The sequence below is a fragment of the Kogia breviceps genome, chromosome 11, assembly GCF_026419965.1.
Source record: "Kogia breviceps isolate mKogBre1 chromosome 11, mKogBre1 haplotype 1, whole genome shotgun sequence".
In the NCBI taxonomy this organism is placed as follows: Eukaryota; Metazoa; Chordata; class Mammalia; order Artiodactyla; family Physeteridae; genus Kogia; species Kogia breviceps.
This window is the reverse complement of record NC_081320.1, coordinates 23,448,309-23,467,883: the sequence shown is the minus strand read 5'-3', so window position 1 is coordinate 23,467,883 and position 19,575 is coordinate 23,448,309. Positions and strand designations below refer to the sequence as shown.

The 19,575-nt window shown below is 39.5% G+C and overlaps 1 protein-coding gene and 1 pseudogene across 9 annotated transcripts in view; both read right to left on the bottom strand.

Moving 5' to 3' along the window:
- LOC131765911 (centrosome-associated protein ALMS1-like) overlaps positions 1-19,575 on the bottom strand; it is a 51,362-nt gene that overhangs the window by 22,527 nt on the left and 9,260 nt on the right. For 2 of the 9 annotated variants that reach the window (XR_010835397.1, XR_010835401.1), the window contains 2 exons: positions 13,725-18,485; positions 12,339-13,507 (listed from right to left, as the gene is read on the bottom strand). The exons of 3 other annotated variants lie outside the window; for them this stretch is intronic. The gene's annotated coding sequence lies outside the window, so the exon portion shown is untranslated. Of the gene's footprint in view, positions 1-12,338; positions 13,508-13,724; positions 18,486-19,575 lie in introns of those variants that run through there. 4 more of the 9 variants (XR_010835398.1, XR_010835399.1, XR_010835400.1 and 1 more) reach the window with 4 other exon arrangements.
- On the bottom strand, positions 4,388-5,048 carry LOC131765906 (RING finger protein 11-like; annotated as a pseudogene).

The following is a 19,575-nucleotide window of genomic DNA, read 5'->3' as shown; positions in this document are numbered from 1 at the left end:
AGTAAATATATGGAGTGTCAAGTGTGGTAAATGCTTTGGAGAATAGCAGAACAAGATGAAGAGGTGAGGGAATGTGGTAGGTGATCAGGGAAGTCCCCTCTATTAAGTTGTCGATTGAGCAGAGCCTTGAAGTGAGAAACAAGCCACTGGATATTTGGGAGAGGAGATGGGTTGGGAGGGTGTGTTCTGAAGCAGAAGGAATAGTAGGTGCAAAGTCCCTGAGGCACGACTGAGCTTGGCATGTTCGAGGAAGAGTAAGGAGGCCAGTGTGGCTGGACAGGGGAAAGTGAGTGAGGACAGGGCAGTAGAGAATGGGATCAGGGAGGCTGGCAGGGGAAAGGAGGGAGGTGGATGATGTAGGTCCTTGTAAGTCATAGTTTGAACTTATAATTCAGTTGAAGAGACAGACTGATGCTTGTTTATAAAGAGTTCTCAATGCTATGCCGAAAACTAGGGCTTTATTCTGTGCTACGTGAAGATATTTAAGCAACAGAGCAATCCAGCCAAGTTTATATTTTAGAAAGATAACATCTTCCATGTGGAGGCTCAGTTGAAATAGAAGAGATTGTTAGAATTGTAGGGCGGTAGTAATCCAGGCAGGAGATGACGAATGCCAGACACCACCTAGTCACAGACATACCTTTTGCAGAGATCAGCTACATGTTGTTTTTTATTTACTATCTCATATAATTTTTTTTAAGTGCTGGACCACGAAATATTGTGGCATAGTTGGAAAAATCTGAGACTCCATTCTAGTCTTTTTTCTGTTTGCCTGCTGTGCAGCTTGGGCTTATGTCTCAAGCCTTACTTTTCCATTGTGAAATAAGAACGGTGCTACTTACCCGAGGTCTCCACAGGACATAGACCCGTGGCGTGTGAGGAGCAGTGAATGAGAGAAGGAATGGAGATGCTTTGGGACCCCAAGAGCCCTTTAGAAACCGTTTTTTCTTTTTAATATTGAGCATGAAAAGTGAAGGCGTTCCATTTGTTTCACTCAAAACCAAATTCTATTCTTCTGATAGCGTGTTTTTATTTTTCCACTCCCTTTTTCTATAGTCACATCAGTTCCTGATGGGCATTCTCCAGTCCACACTATTGCATCTGATTGGAGGCTATGCAAAATTTCCCAGAGACAATGAATTTTGAGTTTATAGTAGTTAATTCTTCATAGTACATTCCTGCAAAAACACTCTTTACTTCAGAGTATTTTCTTTTTTTTTAAATAATATATATTTGTAGCTTTTTTATTTTTATTTTTAAATTTTTTTTGCGGTACGCAGGCCTCTCACTGTTGTGACCTCTCCGGTTGCGGAGCACAGGCTCAGCGGCCATGGCTCACGGGCCCAGCCGCTCCGCGGCATGTGGGATCTTCCCGGACCGGGGCACGAACCCACGTCCCCTGCATCGGCAGGCGGACTCTCAACCACTGCGCCACCAGGGAAGCCCCAGAGTTTTTCCTTTTCAGGATAGTTGTAGTGTCGTGGTAACTAATAAACGCTACTCTTCAGAATATTGTATAACTTGTTTTTAGTGTATTTACTTGGCTTACTTAATTCCATATTCTCTGTTTTATAGACAGACTTATTGGTGTCCACTGTACCCATGGTTTAAACAGGACTGGCTACCTCATCTGCAGGTGAGTTGCCAACCCCAAGAGGCAGACCATGTTTAAATTGTTCTGTTTACAATGGTAATGTAAGCTAATGTAAGCTGAATGCAAAAAATGCAGTCAGAGAAATGTATGAAGTGGAAGGCAATTTTGCCCCCTACTTAGAGGTTACCACCAGTAATAATTCAGCACATATTTTTTCAGATGTAAAAAATGCAGATATAAGCATATACAATGGTCCCTTGGTATCTGCAGGGGATTGGTTTTAGGACTCCCCATGGATACCAAAATCCTCGGATGCTGAAGTCACATATGTAAAATGGTGTAGTATAGTCGGCCTTCCATTTTTGCAGGATATGGAACCATTGGATATACAGAACTGACTGTATATGTGATTTAATGGTATAGTGTTTAGACATTCTGGTTTATAATTTAATATATGGCGGACATCTGCCTATGAAAATATTTGGAGACCTCATTCTTATTTATTTATTTATTTTCCTCAAATTTGCTTTATTCAGTTGTATATAAATTAATGAACAAAAACTTAAGCAAGATACATGTAACAATTTAATAGAACCTGATACTCTAATTCTTTCAGTTTTTCTCAAACTCATCATGGGGCTCATAAGAAAATTAACGAACATGGATACTACGACAGTTGAATGTCAAATCTTTAAGTGCTTATGACATACTAAATTCTTCTATAATGCACTTACGAAGAACCCTTCAAGAGACTTCTGTTTTGTATGTAGAAAAGTGTTAAGAGTCAAATATTCAACTCAATATAAAATAATAAGAAACACTTGTGAGTTGTTAGGTTGCGATTGCTTCTCCTTTCACTAATGAATGATTTTTTCAGCTGTAGTATCACTGAGCTGAACAAATATGTCACCTTCGAGTACATAAGGAAAAATAAACACATGCTAAATGGGTAAAACATTACAACTACATCTTTAGTAGACCATCTCTACTTGTAACACTGCAGAAACTTAGAGATTCAGAGTGTTCTTACATTAATTGCAAGAAAAATATAAAGGAGAAATTCCTTCTCTTTTGAGATGGCAACTGTGAAGTCATGATTATACAAATTCTGCATTTGTGTGCAAAACATGAAACACATTTATCTTAATTGTCCCTGCTTAGAATTGTCTGTCAACTAGCAGGACTTTCCTTCCAAGAAACAGAGACTGAGATGTGTTTTATATGATTTCAATAACCTCAGCACTACTATAAGAAGACATGCAGTATCCTTTTGCTATGGTTTAAGACAACAGGGAAGGAGGTCACAGGAAGGAATAAATCAAAATTGTTACAACTGAGAAACTTTTCTCAGTTTATCCATGGTGCCACTTTCATTTTTACATAAGCATGGTGGCAGAATTGAAGCTCAATAAATCAGAATTCTTAATGTTGAAAATTTACCTTGACTTTTAATTATCAACATATTAACAACCAAAATAATTAGATGAAACACATAAGAAAGGGCAATGTTAAACCCCAATTTACTAGAGTTCGTTTCTGGACACATTAACTCTTTTTTTTATAGAAGAGGGACAGTGAATCTCAGTTTGCTTACAAGCTAGGAGATCACTTTGAATTCTGCATTTTGTAACTGCAAACAGATATAGCACTTGTAAGAGGTTATAAATAAACTGGTTTTCAAGCACAGAGCCAGCCCCAACAGTAATAGTACACTATTTTAAAAGACCGAAGGCAATGAATTCCATTTCCACGTGAAAAAAAGAATCATATGGTCTTGGACAAACAATTCTGAATGGTTTACTTAACAGTCCCTTAGTAGTTCTTCCTTGCTCATAGAATTTTATGATTTTTTTGAGGAGTGAAGCGTTCAGCTTTAGTGGATAAATCCTTGTTAGGCTGAGGCAATCATTATCATATCCCTCTTTGCCATGAATTGTCTTATGAATGGTCATATCAATCTGTTGTAGCCAATGAGTAATTAGGGGAGGGCTGTTATTGTGCTTATGAGAATGATATTTTTCTCTGAAGAAAGATAAATATGCATTAGGAAAATGACCATTTGGACTCTTTTTCTGCTTCCTCCTTGTTTTGTGAAAATATGATACTTGGTTTTACAGCAGCCATCTTGTGACCTTGAGATGATCATATGCCAATAATGACAAATGGTAGATTAGACAGAACCAGCAAAGACAGAAAACAGCAACATCAGTAGTAACAACAATCACAGCAAAAGAACAATGGGACCTTAACTTGTGGAGTTCCTATAAAGTAAAAAATAAATGCTCTATGTTTATTTTTTAAAAAAGAACTATGCAAACAAGCTTAAAACTACTTTTTTTTTTGTGCCAGTGTTATAAAATGTAGCTTTTAATAAACGCTTGACCCAAATACCAGCAACTTCAGAAAAGAATTTGGGTAGGGGGAAGAAGAAAGTTATCTCACTTAGGAAAAACAACTGCTATCTTTATCCTAATCTTCGACACACAATTGAAACATATATAGCTGCTGTAACACTTTACACAATTCCTATGTACTGGAGCAATAACAAGATCTAAATACAATTATATTTTTAAACACTGGGTGAAGTCTTTACATAATAATAGCATCCTACTTTTCCCCCTAAATTTCTAAAATATCACGTACTTTTCCCCAACATCTGCAGCCGTTCAGGAATTTTTAGGAAACTTTCATGCATGATCTTAATTCCTAATTCCTAGCTCTTTGGGCTCAACGACAAAAGATCAAAACCACCAGAAATGATGGTTCATTTGAAGTCAGGTGAGAGACACTGGCTCAGTTAGTCTCATAGGACAAAAGCAGTGCTGCATCAACTGTCTCCATGCAGGAGGGGCACATGAAGGATCTCATCAGCCAGTCATCTGTACAGCCCAGGTGATCTGCATACACAGCAGAAATCAAACTGGGTTCGCATAAACAAAGTCCATCATACACTCCTGGATCTTTTTAAAAATATTTTATTTTATTTATTCATTTATTTTTTTTGGTTGCGCTGGGTCTTAGTTGCAACCGTTGGGCTCCTTAGTTGTGACATGCAAACTCATAGTTGCGGCATGCATGTGGGATCTAGTTCCCTGACCAGGGAATGAACCCAGGCCCCCTGCATTGGGAGTGCGGAGTCTTTAGCCACTGCACCACCAGGGAAGTCCCCTGGATCCTTTTTTCTGATCCATTTCTTCCAGGGTCATAAACTCCTTCAGGCTGATGCTGTATGAGGCCTATTCTTTGAGCTATCCTAATTTGTTCCTCTCAGCTGCGTTGCTAGGCGAGTCTGGCTAGGTGTTGGATGATAGACCAGAACTGGAACTTGATCCAGATATGGCAGCAGTGGCTCCTGATCCAGCTCTGTCCCCTTGCCAAAGCTAGCCCAGTCAGACTGAGACTTCTGAGGCAGGAAGATGTCATCCGAAGTGGGGGACTTAAGGCAGTTCCCCATCTTCCGGGGCTTGAGTGTGTGATCTGTGTGCTGTTTTGACAGTCTTCCACCTCATTCTTTTTTTAAAAATTAATTAATTTATTATTTTTATTTATTTATTTTTGAATTTAAAAAATTTATTTATTTTTTATACAGCAGGTTCTTATTAGTTATCTATTTTATACATATTAGTGTACATATGTCAATCCCAATCTCCCAATTCATCTCACTACCACCGACCCCCGCCCTGCCCCGCTTTCCCCCCTTGGTGTCCATACGTTTGTTCTCTACATCTGTGTCTCTATTTCTGCCTTGCAAACTGGTTCATCTGTACCATTTTTCTAGATTCCACATATATGCATTAATATACAGTATTTGTTTTTCCCTTTCTGACTTACTTCACTCTGTATGATAGTCTCTAGGTCCATCTACGTCTCTACAAATGACCCAATTTCGTTCCTTATTATCGCTGAGTAGTATTCCATTGTACATACGTACCACATCTTCTTTGTCCATTCATCTGTCAGTGGGCATTTAGGTTGCTTCCATGACCTAGCTATTGTGAATAGTGCTGCAATGAACATTGGGGTGCATATGTCTTTTTGAATCATGGTTTTCTCTGGGTATATACCCAGTAGTGGGATTGCTGGGTCATATGGTAATTGTTTTTAGTTTTTAAGGAACCTCCATACTGTTCTCCATAGTGGCTGTATCAGTTTACATTCCCACCAGCAGTGCAAGAGAGTTCCCTTTCCTCACACCCTCTCCAGCATTTGTTTGTAATTTTCTGATGATGCCCATTCTAACTGGTGTGAGGTGATACCTCATTGTAGTTTTGATTTGCATTTCTTTAATAATTAGTGATGTTGAGCAGCTTTTCATTGCCTCTTGGCCATCTGTATGTCTTCTTTGGAGAAATGTCTATTTAGGTCTTCTGCCCATTTTTTGATTGGGGTGTTTGTTTTTCTAATAGTGAGCTGTATCGCCTATTTATATATTTTGGAGATTAATCCTTTGTCTGTTGATTTGTTTGCAAATATCTTCTCCCATTCTGAGGGTTGTCTTTTTGTCTTGTTTATAGTTTCCTTTGCTGTGCAAAAGCTTTTAAGTTTCATTAGGTCCCATTTGTTTATTTTTTTTTAAGGCTTCATTGTTCTTTTGCTTACTGATGAACATATAAAAGTCAGAAATTTTTGATATTATAAAACATCAAAGTAATGAACATTCCTGTGTGAACATCTTTGTATACATAGGCTTTGTCTCAGTTAACTTCACTCAGAATGGGACTTCTGCATCAAAGAGTTTATGCCCTTATGCTTTTTGTGGACGTTGCTACACTGTACCAATTTATGTTTGTTCATGCAGGAAATACTTATTGAGCATCTGTTATTATGTTTAAGCACTGTGCTGGGTGCTAGCAAGAAGACTTCTGAAATTTTGTGAGTGAAGACACTTGACCTGCCCTTTGTGAATTCTAACAGTCCAGAGAGGGAATAGATATTCAAGAATCATACTCTGCATGTAGAATTACAACTCTGACAAGTGCCTAGGAGAGGGACATGGTACAATGAGCGCATATTTTAGGGAGGATTTGATCTCATCATGGAGATTAGAGAAGGTTTATTTAGGGATGTTTCAGCTGATAATCTGAAAGATGAGTAGGTATTAACCAGATAGGGACGTTGGGGAGATTTCTGAGCATAAGGAATAGCAAAAGACCCTTTAAGAGGAAAGCATATGTTGTGTTGGAGGAACCGGCCATGAAGGTTGGGCTGTTGGGGGAGCATGTCATTATAATGGAGCTGCAAGTGTGGGTAGGAGCTCAATCGTGCAGGCTTATGTTTAAGGTTTCAGACTTTAAGAGGAATAGAAAACCATTGAACTTTTTTTGTTGAACGTGAGTGTGTGGAACATACCTAATTGCATTTTTAACCTATCGTTTTGCTACCAAGTGGAGAATACACTGCAGCGAGAAAGAGTGGAAGCGAGGAAACAAGTTAGGAGACTTTTGTAGAAATTGGGCATAATGGTGGCTTGGACCAGGGTATGGTGCTCATTTTGGTGGAAAGATGTGGACAGATTCTAGAGGTATGTAGGCAGTATCATTATTAGCCCTGGTCGTGGGTTGAGGATGAGGGTGAGGGAGAAATAGCTGTCAGTGATGGTGATTCCTAAGCTTCTGGCTCCTATGGTTGGTTAGATAGGGTTTTTTACATATGATGTTAATATTTATCCTAATTTGTCTTTTGTTATTTGTTGGTTCTTGATGAATACTCTGTCATATTAAGTCTCCTGTTTTGAGTGTACAAAGCATTTTGACCAAAACTGACTGTGGTATGTTATCAGATAGCTTTTTAACATCTGCCAGTTTGGTCCTGTATTTTATTCTCTTTCATTTATTAATTAAATTGTTGTATTAATGTAAATAATTATATTAATAGATTTTCTAAAGTTGCGTTATCCTTGCATCCTTGAATAAAGCCTTTTTGTAGTCACAGTATACATCATTCTTTAATAATTAATGATTAGATATGCTGATATTTCCTTAGGATTTTTATGTCTATGTTTTGAAAGTGAAACTGGACCTTTCTTGCAACAACTTGATTTTCTTTTCTTTTTATTTACAGATGACTCGAATTTTGTTGTTTTGTAGATATTTGATTGATGTAGAAGACATGTGGCCCGATGATGCAATTGAATTAAGTATAAGGGTTGTCACTACTTTCCCCTTTTTATAAAATTTGAAGGTAGAAGTATAGGGGAATTTATCAAATTTTGGAAAAAGAGAAAAGTTTGTAATTCATTTGTTCTGACATAAGATAGCATTTTACCAAAAGTTTATAAAGGGTTGTATCTGGAAACAGTGAGATATAACAGGCTGAATAATTAGTCAGTGGATTTCAGCATTTTTCTTTTTTAACTTTATTTAATTAACTTATTTATTTTTGATATTATATCCACTGCACCACCAAGGAAGTCCCTTTTTCTTCCTTCCTTCCTTCCTTCCTTTCTTTAAAGCTCCAAGTCATTTAAAGTACATGACTTCTTACTAAAAATCTCCAGTTCATATAACCAAGGGGTTTATAACTTCTCCTTTAAAAGTTTTATTCCTGGGACTCCCCTGGGGGTCCAATGGTTCAGACTCCGTGCTTCCAGAGCAGCAGGCGTCGGTTCAATCCCTCGTTGGGGAGGTAAGATCCCACATGCTGCGCAGCCAAAGAAATTTTTCTTTAAGTTATATTCCTGTATTATTGAATTTAGTGGTTTAGATTGTATTTTAATGTTTAGAAGATTTCAATTTATTTACCAGGAACAAACAAAACATAATGTAAAAATAGTTTTCCAGAAACTATTTCCATCATTCTCTTCTTCCCTTTCTCCTGCAAACTGGTGTTTTATCTTTACAAGTTCTCCATCATTCCATAAGAAAGCTGCTTTTCTTCTGGTTTCATAAGAGATAGTGAACAGTGGTAAAATATCCAGTTTACCTAAATTTCTAGAGTACACTTCAGGGAGCAAATGATGGGGTGGGATGTTGGGGCAGAGTGAGAACTACAGATTCTGATGAGACTGAGGGTCATTCACAAAAATTACTGGGCTGTGGTGAAGGGAGAACAAAACTAAATCAGGTTCCTGCTGGTGGACAGGAAGCCAAAATGAAGAAGAATGGTGCGTAGCTGGGCTGTGTAACTGGGCCCATAAGTGCTGTGTCTTCTGATAGTAATTATGAACAGAAACCAAATAGTAATTACTGCTAACATGTAGGTGACCCATCCTTGAGAGCTGAGGCAGAGAGAAGGAAAGATGGCATTATACCTTGTTTCTGGTTCATTGAGTTTCCCAGGCTGATTGGTGACCAATCTTGGGTGAAATCATAACTAAATCATTTTTGCTAAGGTGATCAGCTTTCGTGGGGTCCTTTCTGTGCACTCTGTCCAATCATAAAGCCCACTGGTTTGTGCCTCCTGGAAAACAGTCATTCCAAAACAGTATAAGTGAAGCATTGATGGAACAGCCATGAAGAACGTGTTTCCACATGGCCTCGCACCTCCTTTTCAAAGTGCTTTAAAACTTTTTTCGTCCAAAAATCAATAACAGAAAAGGATTGGGATCAAATCCCGTACAGACATAGTGAAAGAAAAAAGAGAATAAAGAGCAGAATAGCATCTCTTCAGACAATAAAATCAAGTTGGAAAAGACAGGTCCACAAAACAGATCAAAACTGTAACCTGTTATTTCACAGTGGGCTAAAAGACGTTAGGAAAAACAACGCGAAAGATGAAAGAACATGGATCGAGGAGGGAATGGGAAGTTATTGTTTAGTGGCGATAGAGTCTCTGTTTGGGATGGTGAAAAAGTTCTGGAAATGGTAAATGGTGATAAATGCCACCTATGGGTGTTTGGTTTTAGTTGATCTTCTTCCATGTAAGGGTTTGGAGAGATTCAGAGACTATGCGCCTGCCTCCATCTTTCTGAGGTCCTGCTCAATCTTTTGGCATCATTATTTTGAATTTGGATAGTGGTGATGGTTGCACAGCATTGTGAATGTATTTAGTGTCACTGAATTGTGTACTTGAAAATGGTTGAAATAATAAATTTCATTTTATGTATATTTTACCATAATAAAAAAGAGATGAAAGTGCAGGATAAATTAGAATTAGGTAAGATGATAGAACTCAGGACAGAATTCAAAATAAAAGAAAAAAATTTCAAAAATGAAGACTAAATTTAAAATAATACAAGAGTGGGTACTTCCCTGGTTATCCAGCGGTTAAAAATCCACCTTCCAATGCAGGGAATGCAGGTTCGATCCCTGGTTGGGGAACTGAGATCCTACATGCTGCAGAGCAACTAAGCCCGCATGCCGCAACTACTGAGCCCATGTGCTCTGGAGCCCATGCGCCACAACTAGAGAGCCCACTAGCCGCAAGAAAGAGCCCACGCACTGCAACGAACAGCCTGCCTACTGCACCTAATACCCGACACCGCCAAAAATAAATAAATAAATAAATAAATAAATAAAATTAAATTAAATAATACGAGTGAATGAACATAATGGATAATGCCTTAAGAGAAACAAGAAAAGGAAAAAAATTTTTAAATCAAAAAGAAGATAAAAAGAATTTTAGAGAAATGGCAAACATAAAAGGCAAAAAAGAGTCAGGACAGCTCTGAAAAGATTAATATAAATAGGTATAAGAATCTATTATACCATAAAAGTGACATTTCAAATCAGTGGGACAGATTAGTCAATAAATTGTGATACATACATGTTGGGGAATAAATATTTCTCTGGAAGCATCCACAGCACGGCAAAAGCAGATGTCTCTGAGGAGGGAAATGTGTGGCTGGGGAACGTGGGGAAAAGGGTGACTTTTCATTGAATTCCCTTCTGTACCTTTTCTAATGTTCTGTCACGTGAATCTATTACCTCTGAAGTTTGCCTGAGTTCAAACCCCAGTTCCCCAGGTTGCTAGCTCTTAATCTTAGGCAAACTCATCACACTCTCCAAGCCTCTTTATCTGTGAAATAAGGTCAGTAACTTAGCCTGGTGCTGCCTGGCACAGAATAAACTCTCAATAAATGGAGATTATTAGTGAAAAAAACCCAGATGCCCATCAGTGGATAAATGGATTTTTAAAATGGGGTGTATATGTGAAATATTATACAGTCATAAAAAGGAATGAAGTACTGACACATGCTCCGACATGGACGAACTTCAAAACATTATGCTAAGTGAAAGAAGCCAGACACAGTGGTCACATTTGTATTATTTCATGAAATGTCCAGAAAAGGCAAAACCATAGCTACAGAAAGGAAATTAATCGTTGCAGGGACTGAAGGAGGAGGGGATGAAGAGGGCCTGCTGATGGTTACGGGGGCTTCTTTTTGGGATGATGAGAACGTAATGGGTTAGATGACGGTGATGGTTGCATAGGCTTGTGAATGTACGAAATGACACTGAATTTGCAGTTTCAGAAGGTGAACTTTATGGCATGTGAATGACATCTCTAAAAAACAATTTTGAAACTGAAAATTGCCAGTTTTCCCATAGTCACTCTCCACTGTCTCCATCTCTCCCTTCTCCCCACTGCATTCCTTTTGACGCCCACCCCTGCCGCTCTCTCCCATCCTCCCTCCCTCGAGCTGCCCCACGAGGCCTCCCAGGGAGCCCCTGAACCGCTGGGCGCCTGCGTCCTGTGGCTGTTGGAGCGGCTGCCCAGTGTGCGTGCCCCACCGCTCTCACCCGTGAGAGTGGGCACTTCCATCGGATTTTTCTCATGCGTTTCAATTGATAGTGATGTTTACAGAAGGCGGCATGCGCCCTGGTCAATGGAGGAAGCCCCTCAAGTTAATATTTAGGCCCGTTCAGAAGTTTGATCTCGTCCACCAGTAACGTCAGGATGCTGTGCTCTGAAAGCCAGGTTGGCCTCCTGCGGGCACTTGCAAATACTGAGGACTTTGGAGGCATTTGGGCCTCCAATTGAGGCCTTGTACCTCCACATGCGATGTGACCTCAGCCCTTTGCTGCACCTCTCTAAATGAAGTGGCACAGGAATACTGACCTTGCCTGTTGTTGCCAGGATTAACTGAATAGTGCATTGGCTGCCCTGGTGCTTAGGTGTTGAGTACATGGTGATTTACATACCAGGCCCTATTGGTGGGCCTCCTGAACTGAATAGTGCATTGGCTGCCCTGGTGCTTAGGTGTTGAGTACATGGTGATTTACATACCAGGCCTTACTGGTGGGCCTCCTGATGCAGCAGTTCCCTTGGCTCTGCCCCTGTCATCAGCTGCCCCTAGGATAACTCTGAGCCCTAGCCACTTCTCTGGCAGATTTCCCTATTCCCCCACTATAATCACACCTGCATAAGGCAACTCAAACCTTTCAGAGATGTGTCCTGAACCTCTTGTTCTCTTAAATACCTATCTGGTGGTTGTGAGACTTAATGCCAACCTCCCCAAGAGACTTTTTCTATTTCTCCTAGTAATCCTAGACTCATCTTCTGTCATCTTCAACTCTACTCAAATGTTGTTCTTTCAACCCTGACCTCTGACCCTGCTTTTTACTTCTGCCATTTCATCCTCACTTCTGCTTCCTTTCATAAATCCATAAATCTCTTTTGGCCTTCCTAGCCCTGGGCCAAGTCCCTTCCTCTTTCCTCAGTTTTTACCCCTTTCCTCCCCTTTCCTTCTTTCTGCCATCCAACTTTCAGTCCTTCCTTTCTCATGCAGACTTTGATTCCAACCCCATCAAAAAAAACCAAAAAACAAAAAACAAAACAAAAAACGCCACGCCACAGCAGCATCTCAAATTTCAAAAGGTTTATTACTCATCTATTAATTCTAATACATTTATTCAGTTTTATTGTTTTAAAATGTATCAAAATAAATAGAGAAATTTATACCTATCTTATCTATATATGGAAAAACAGCTGGTACCCAAGTTGGCACCAACAATCCTAGCAGCTCTTACTTTACATATCCGTAGTAGTCAGCAATTTCCATTTCTTTTTCCCTCTCAATGAAAAACTGCAGTTTCCCCAGAGAGGTGTATTTGGCAGCATTCTCACGTTCTTGTTGAGCCCGCCTCTTCATGGCCTCCCGCCCTGGCCTCTGCTCTTGTTCGATGGGCTTTGACATACTGGCTCAGGAACATTGGGTTCCCTCCATGGAATTCGTCGCTTGCTGAAGGCTTGGAGTAGAAATGGGGTTTGGAGCTTGGGTGGGGACTGGCGCTTAGTCACAGCAGGGGGAACAGGCTCCCGCTGGAGAGAAGCGCAAGATGAAGTTTGTACGGTGCAGGCCTCGGAGCAGCAGACTGACGGACACTAGGCTGAGTATGGTCGGTCCAACCCGGTTGGGTTGGGTTGGTCACAGTTGGCTGAGCTGGTTTGGCAGGACCTGCCTGGCAAAGAGGCAGGAGCTGGCTGGGGTGAACTGACTGCAGCAGGTTGAACCGAGTTAGTAGAAGCAGGCTGGGCACGGTCAGCCCCAGCAGACCGGTGTGAGGCCAGAGACTGTGGCCTCCAAGGAACACGTCGAGCTTGAGGCTTGTCCCAGGCAGAAAAAGGCAGAGGTATCAAGTTAACCTTCCCAGGAGGAGGCAGCTCATACTGGGATGGAGATAGACACTTTTTCAGCACTGCTGTCTGGTTTCTGGGCTTGGCCTTGAGTTTTCTCAGGACTCTTACCCTCATGTGGGGTATGCCGCCATGTCTGGATTGCTGGGGGTGGCTGGGGGTCTTTAGGGTTGATTGAATTTCCCAAGATCTGACAGGAAGAGAGCCCAGTTTTCTTATCATTCTTCTTCCCCAGTGCATGAAAAAGCATCACAGACACCAGCATGCGCATGCCTAGGGAGGTTCGAGGCTTTTTAAAGCTCTCTTGGATAAGCTCAGTTTGGTGTTTCTTTCGCTTTGCCTTGGGAATTGTTGGCTTCTCTTCTGCCTTGACTTTGTTCCCTGACTGCTTATTCTCTAACGTAACAGATAAGGAAAAAAACACGCTTTGTGAGACAGTCAATGATTTGTCCAAAGTCACACAGATAGTAAATGCCAAAGTCAAAACTGAACTTAGGTCTCCAGACTTCTAGTTCAATACTCTCCCTCATTATTCCATGCTATTTTGAATCTACTACTAAATTTAGGGGCAAAATAAATCTAATGAAAAACTTTTAAAAGTTTCTTTTCTTACCTGACATGGTCAGAGAAGAAGAGTAAACATCAACTGCAGATACAAGGGATGAGGAGACAACACTAGAGGATGTCTGAGTGGCTGCAGCTGAACGGCGCATGTGTCCAGTACAGAGGTCACTGTTTACTGGTCACTGGTCACTTGTGATGATCCAAATTTATTTACAAACAACTTCATGGAAACCCCAAGACTCTACCAAGTGGTAGAAGGTTTGGTAGGAGAGTGATGTCACAAAGCAGGCAGCTTAAAGGTATGAGATAGCTAATAGGGAGGTCCGATCCCGAACAGGAAGGCGGGATTGGGTGAAGAGAGTGTAGGAGAGCTATAACAACACCTAAATTTCTGAGCTCCGGGGAGGAAATCCTAGAAGACAAATTTACCTCCCCCAGGCTCTTAACATTAGGAAAATCATTGTAACATTTCTTACAGATGTCCATTAATATAATTAACTAACAGTTACTTATATTCTACAGAGCATTATATTTTATGTGTCATATACTTAGAGCTATATATATATCTTATTTAATTAATATCCTTAGGAAGGAAAGAGCCATCTAGTTTGAACTATTACAGTTGTTCTGAAATCATATCTGTCTAATTAGTGAACTTATAGCAGTTTTTAAGGAGCAAAAATAGGGATTAAGAAGCTCTTTTTGTCACTTGGTTAAAGAGCAGGGTGAAGTTTGTTGAGTGTACCTTGTGGAGAATGTTGTGGTCCAAGGCTCTTATCTTTTAGTTTCATCTCCTTGACTCCTGCCTTCCTTGGGCTGGGCTAGGCTGGGCCAGGTGGGACTTGTGACTTAAATTTCTCTTCTGCTTTCTTTTTTATCATTATGCGCATTGTTTCTAGGACAAGCCTAGCTCTTGCATTCTTACCCTCATGGATGTTAATTCTTGTCAACTTTCAGCGGCAGGAGTCTTCTTTTCAGTGCTTGATGCTTCACAAAATAGACTCTGCCCGTTGGAAGCAAATACCAGAGAGCTAGGAGACAGAGCTGGTTGCAAACCTTTCCTCTTCCAGCCTTTGGTAACTATGCTTTTGCCCATAATTTACTACTTCTAGTTCCTTGGGCCACACAGGTATCCTGCCATCCAGCTCTTTTATGTGTGAGAGACATTCTGAATACTGTCCCTTTTTCTTTACACAGAAGTATATACAGTGTGGCAGTTACTGTAATCTCCTCCTCCTTGCAAACAGCCACTCTTGAATCTCGGACCTCTAGGATTCTCTGTCTTGCATGCTTGGGTGCAAGGCCAAGCAAAATGAAGAGGAGAATACTTAGAAAAAGAAGAAGACATTCGTGGAGAATTGGGAGCACGTAAGGTGAAAGGGCACAGGAGAAAAGAGATTCATGTAGATTTTTTGTTTTCTGTGGGAAACAAGTTGACACACTTTCGCCTCATTTTGTATTAACAGAACAGAAAGTTATAGATATAAGTAGCTCGATAGTGCAGCAACTGCCATGAATTCTGTACACTAAAGAGAACAGTCTTGCATATATTTTTCATTTTGTTTTATGTCATATTACCTTATTTATAGCATTCCCTGGTATGTTTGTAGGATACAGATTTTTAAAAATTCTCTGGTTTTGTCTACAGGGTTATTTCCTTGTCATATTTTTAAGGACTGCAACATTGTAAGACATATTGCATGTTTTCCTCTTGACGATTGTTTATCTTGAAGCATCATGAACTAACCTGACCTGTTGGATTTTGTGGAGAAACTTTACAGAGGGTCTGTGAAAAAGACATTGTGGTGAGGCGCATTATGCACCCAAGAGTAAGGAGCTGATATGTGCCATCAGCCCAACTTGGCCTGGATTCCCTCTGTTTTAGTTGCCCTGGTTAGTGCTTTTCTCCCTAACCACTGTTGTGACTGTGATAATGTGAGTAAGGGCTGAGTTGCTAATGATTTATATGTGAGGTAAGCTGGTATGAGGGTGGAAGTCTATGGATCTAGTCATTTTCCTTGGGGGTAAGCTTTGAGGGGTGCAAAGACTGATCTTTCTGGGGACTTTTCTAGCACCAGGAAGATATCCTATAGATGGGACCTCCAAAGACACACATTTAATTTTTAGGCCTGTTTTTCCTATTATGAGATATGAGATTTTTCCCTGATGGCGATGATGCTTATCTGAGAAGAAATTGTGAAAGGTGTTGTAGTATAGAGATGTGGCTTAAGCTTTTTAAGTTTTTTTCAGGGTTTTTCCTCTAAGCTTCCTACTTCAGATGGCCTATTTACACGATATTAGTATGTGATGTGAGGCTAACAACTTACTAAATAGCTGCAAGCCAGATCAGTGTCTCTTTTCTCTATATTTCCATGGAAATCAAGGGACCCATAGCTATTGCACGTTAGGGTAGGTGGTGTGAGATTGGGGGAAGTGTGGTAAGACACATTTTGGTATCAGTAAAATGTTTGCATGTTAAAATATTCAGTTCCAATATTCAATTCGATTAGGCTTTTCTTGGTTCCGAGCCTATGTAACCAATTTCTCTCCCTAGTTCCAGCCGTTTAACTTTAGCATCATCTTAACCTCTAAAAGAATCTTACATGTAGGAGGAAGAAACTAAAGAGCTCTATTTCAACACTAAGGAACATCAAGTTCTACCCTGACCTAAACCTTTATTCTTATAGTTATGGTATTGTCTTGTCCCATATACCCACTTCCTGCATTTTGAACCCATCAGGTTAACTGAGACATGTCTTGGTGTAACATACCCGGTTCATCTACCCCTGAGGCTGTCCTTAATTCTTCCCATTGTCACATTTTGATTTAACTAAATACTGGAATCCCTCAAACCCTTGCATGGTTCCTGAGGCTCTATCAGATACTGGTAGATTTTGTTAGTGTCAAATACTTAGCTGTCTGATTCTGCAAATAGCCATTGCTTCTATATTTTCCATCCCAGCATGCTACATACCCATTAAGGCATTGTTTTATCTCATGTTGGACCCACTCCCATCCAGAGGCCTACTCTTTGCTAGTTCCCATACTTTCTGGAAACCCTGTTACAGCCAGGTCTGGATTTTTTGTGTTCCCACCCAAAGCCTGTATCTTCTAGCAAGCTGGAACTATAAGACCAACACAGATTTTCTGGTTTCTCATAGATTTATGTCACAATTTGTACATTGTCATGTCTATAGATATTTGTATCATTTGTACTTTTTGGCCATTACATGCCTATTGGATATTTTTCATAAATTGCAAGAGAATATTTTTTGATTTAGCACCAAATTGAATGTGCCTAATTGAAAGTTTGTAAACTATGTTGTGCTGACTTGTATCTTTTCTTTATCCAAATAGTAATTTACTACTATTGTCCCATTTGTAATTATGTGGAAGTTTTCAGAATTGTAAATAAATGCTTGTGGATTGAAACTACCAGAGCCTGGATGTTTGGCTCCGGACTGAAAGCCCCATGGAGTCGTTTTTTCACATCTGTTCACCAATGTGTATGAATGGGAGAAAACCAAAGTTCTGGTTTGTTCGATCAAGGGGAGCCACACTCCTTTTGCTTTTGCTGCGACAAACAAGTAAAGAGGTGTAAAATATCTGAAAAGAGCCTCTTAGGGTTTGGTAGAACGCTTAAGTGTGATGTAGAGAATATACAACAAAAAGAAAAGCAAGTGAGTACTGCTGGCAAACTTTTTCAAGGACAGCTAACAAAATATTAGTAACAACAATAGTAAGATTTGATTTTAAAAGGCTTAAGAGTGGCATGCATTCCTAACCACTCTATATGTATTAACTCCACGCCACAACTCTGTAAAATGGGTGAGATTATTAAGCCCTTGTTTTTCAAAGAGGAAGTGAAACACAAAGAAGTACCACTCCTGAAGTCCCACCACTAATAGGTGGTGGAACTGGGGAAAAAAGATCCTGGCAAATTAATTTCAGAGTTAGTGCTCTTAACCAGTAGGTTATGTCCCACAGGTAATATTTGCACATTTTGAAATCACTTTATAAATACTTTACCCCTAAAGTACACAGGGAATAGCCAGGGAAATTGGCATTATAATTATTTTTATTTCTTTGCCAATAATCTGTTAACTTTTGGAAGTTCAGTATCCTTCCCCAACGTCTAAAAAATTCAGCCTACAATCCAAAAAAATAAGGGCTAGTGAAAATAAATGTCTTGTAAATCCAGTTCAAGAGAGCAACTAAAAACTAAGTCGCCCTGGATGTAAAAGAGAAAGCAAAAGAAAAGAGACAAGAAGCCCAAACCCTATGATTAAGCTCCACGTTGTTAGGTAAAGGGGCGTTTAATTAATGCTTCTTTAATACCTTGTGCACAGAGGCATGGCTCTACAGAAGCCAAGGAGTCTCCCTTTCATCACTGATTCATGGTATGCTTCTGGCAGCGTCACTTCCTTCTTTGAGCCTCAAAGCTTTTCATCAATTCAGTGAGGGAAATGGAACAAGGTTAGCTCTCACAAGCCAGCTCTCAGGTTACCTGTGAGTCTAGGTAAGTGCCAAATGTTTTTAACATGACAGATTATATGTTTTCTTAACCATTTGTCTTCTCCTGATTTTTACATAATTTCTAATACATAGTAGAAAAGAAAAAATACCACACTGAAAAGTAACTGATACACTAACTTTCCATTCTCATTTCACTGCCAATTCAGCCAAAAGTCTTCTGTAGAATTCTGATGCAGACCATGAAAACACACTGTAAGTGTTCCAAAGTCATTTCCATATTTGGTAGTCCTGTGATTTCCATTGGCAGAACTATCTTGGACTGTCATCTGAAAGTCTATCAAAAAGAAATTAAGTAATAGGAATTCATATCAATGGTATTGGAGAAAGAAATCCTTGAACTTATCTTAATGCATGAACCTTCATCCATGTACAAAATTAACAAGAAAGGCTAAACTTTAAAGGCAACATATTCCCATGAATAGAAGAGAGAACATAACACAAATAATATACAGTGCTAACATTATGTACGTACACATATATACAAGTGGTCTTGAAATATATTCCCAGATATTAATTGGATTAAAGTTTGGGGCAATAAAGCATTTTTTCTCATAGAGAACATTATTCTTTAAGGCACATACAGACACACATATCTGCCCTGCTGGCCTCTCACAGTTTCAGTTGATTCCAGTCATGTCCCCAGTTCATTTCCCCATATATTTATTCTCGGATTAGTGATTTTTGAACAGGTTTTCATCTCTTTAGAAAGACCTGTGCCATGACCGCAGAGTACTCAGATTTCTTTTTGGCCTTTGGTGGCATATGATGGGGAAAGTGATGAGTTGTATGACAGGAGAGGTACAAGGTGAACCTTAGAGTAAGTAAGACTTTATGCATAGGTCTTTTTTTTTTTTTTTGCAATAGCTTAAAATTTCTGAGCCACAGATTCCTCACTTACAAAATAGTGAGCCGCTCGCCAAATTCTATCACTGTGTGTGTGAAAGAAGGGAATGTACACAAAGCCATTAACACAGAATCTGACATTTAATCAATTCCAAATAAAGGATAGTTTCTCCATTCCCATAAGCCCTAGGGCAGACTATTCCTCTTAAAAATCTGGCTAATTATAGAACCATATCAACCAAGAGGCAATATAATTAAATTCTGTTTCCATTGACTAGAAAACATATTCTCTCGAGGTTTAGTTGTCCATAACTTTTGTTTAAACAATTTCATGACCTCTGAACCAAGGCATAATTATCAGAGAACTGAAAACTGCTGCTGATAATCAAGTATGTCATGCTGATTAGCTTCATTGAAATTTTCTTTTTGATATTTTATTACAAAAAATATAAAGAGATACTCAAATAATTGTATAATAAACGCTCATGCACCTACCAACTATACTTTATGCTAAACATTTA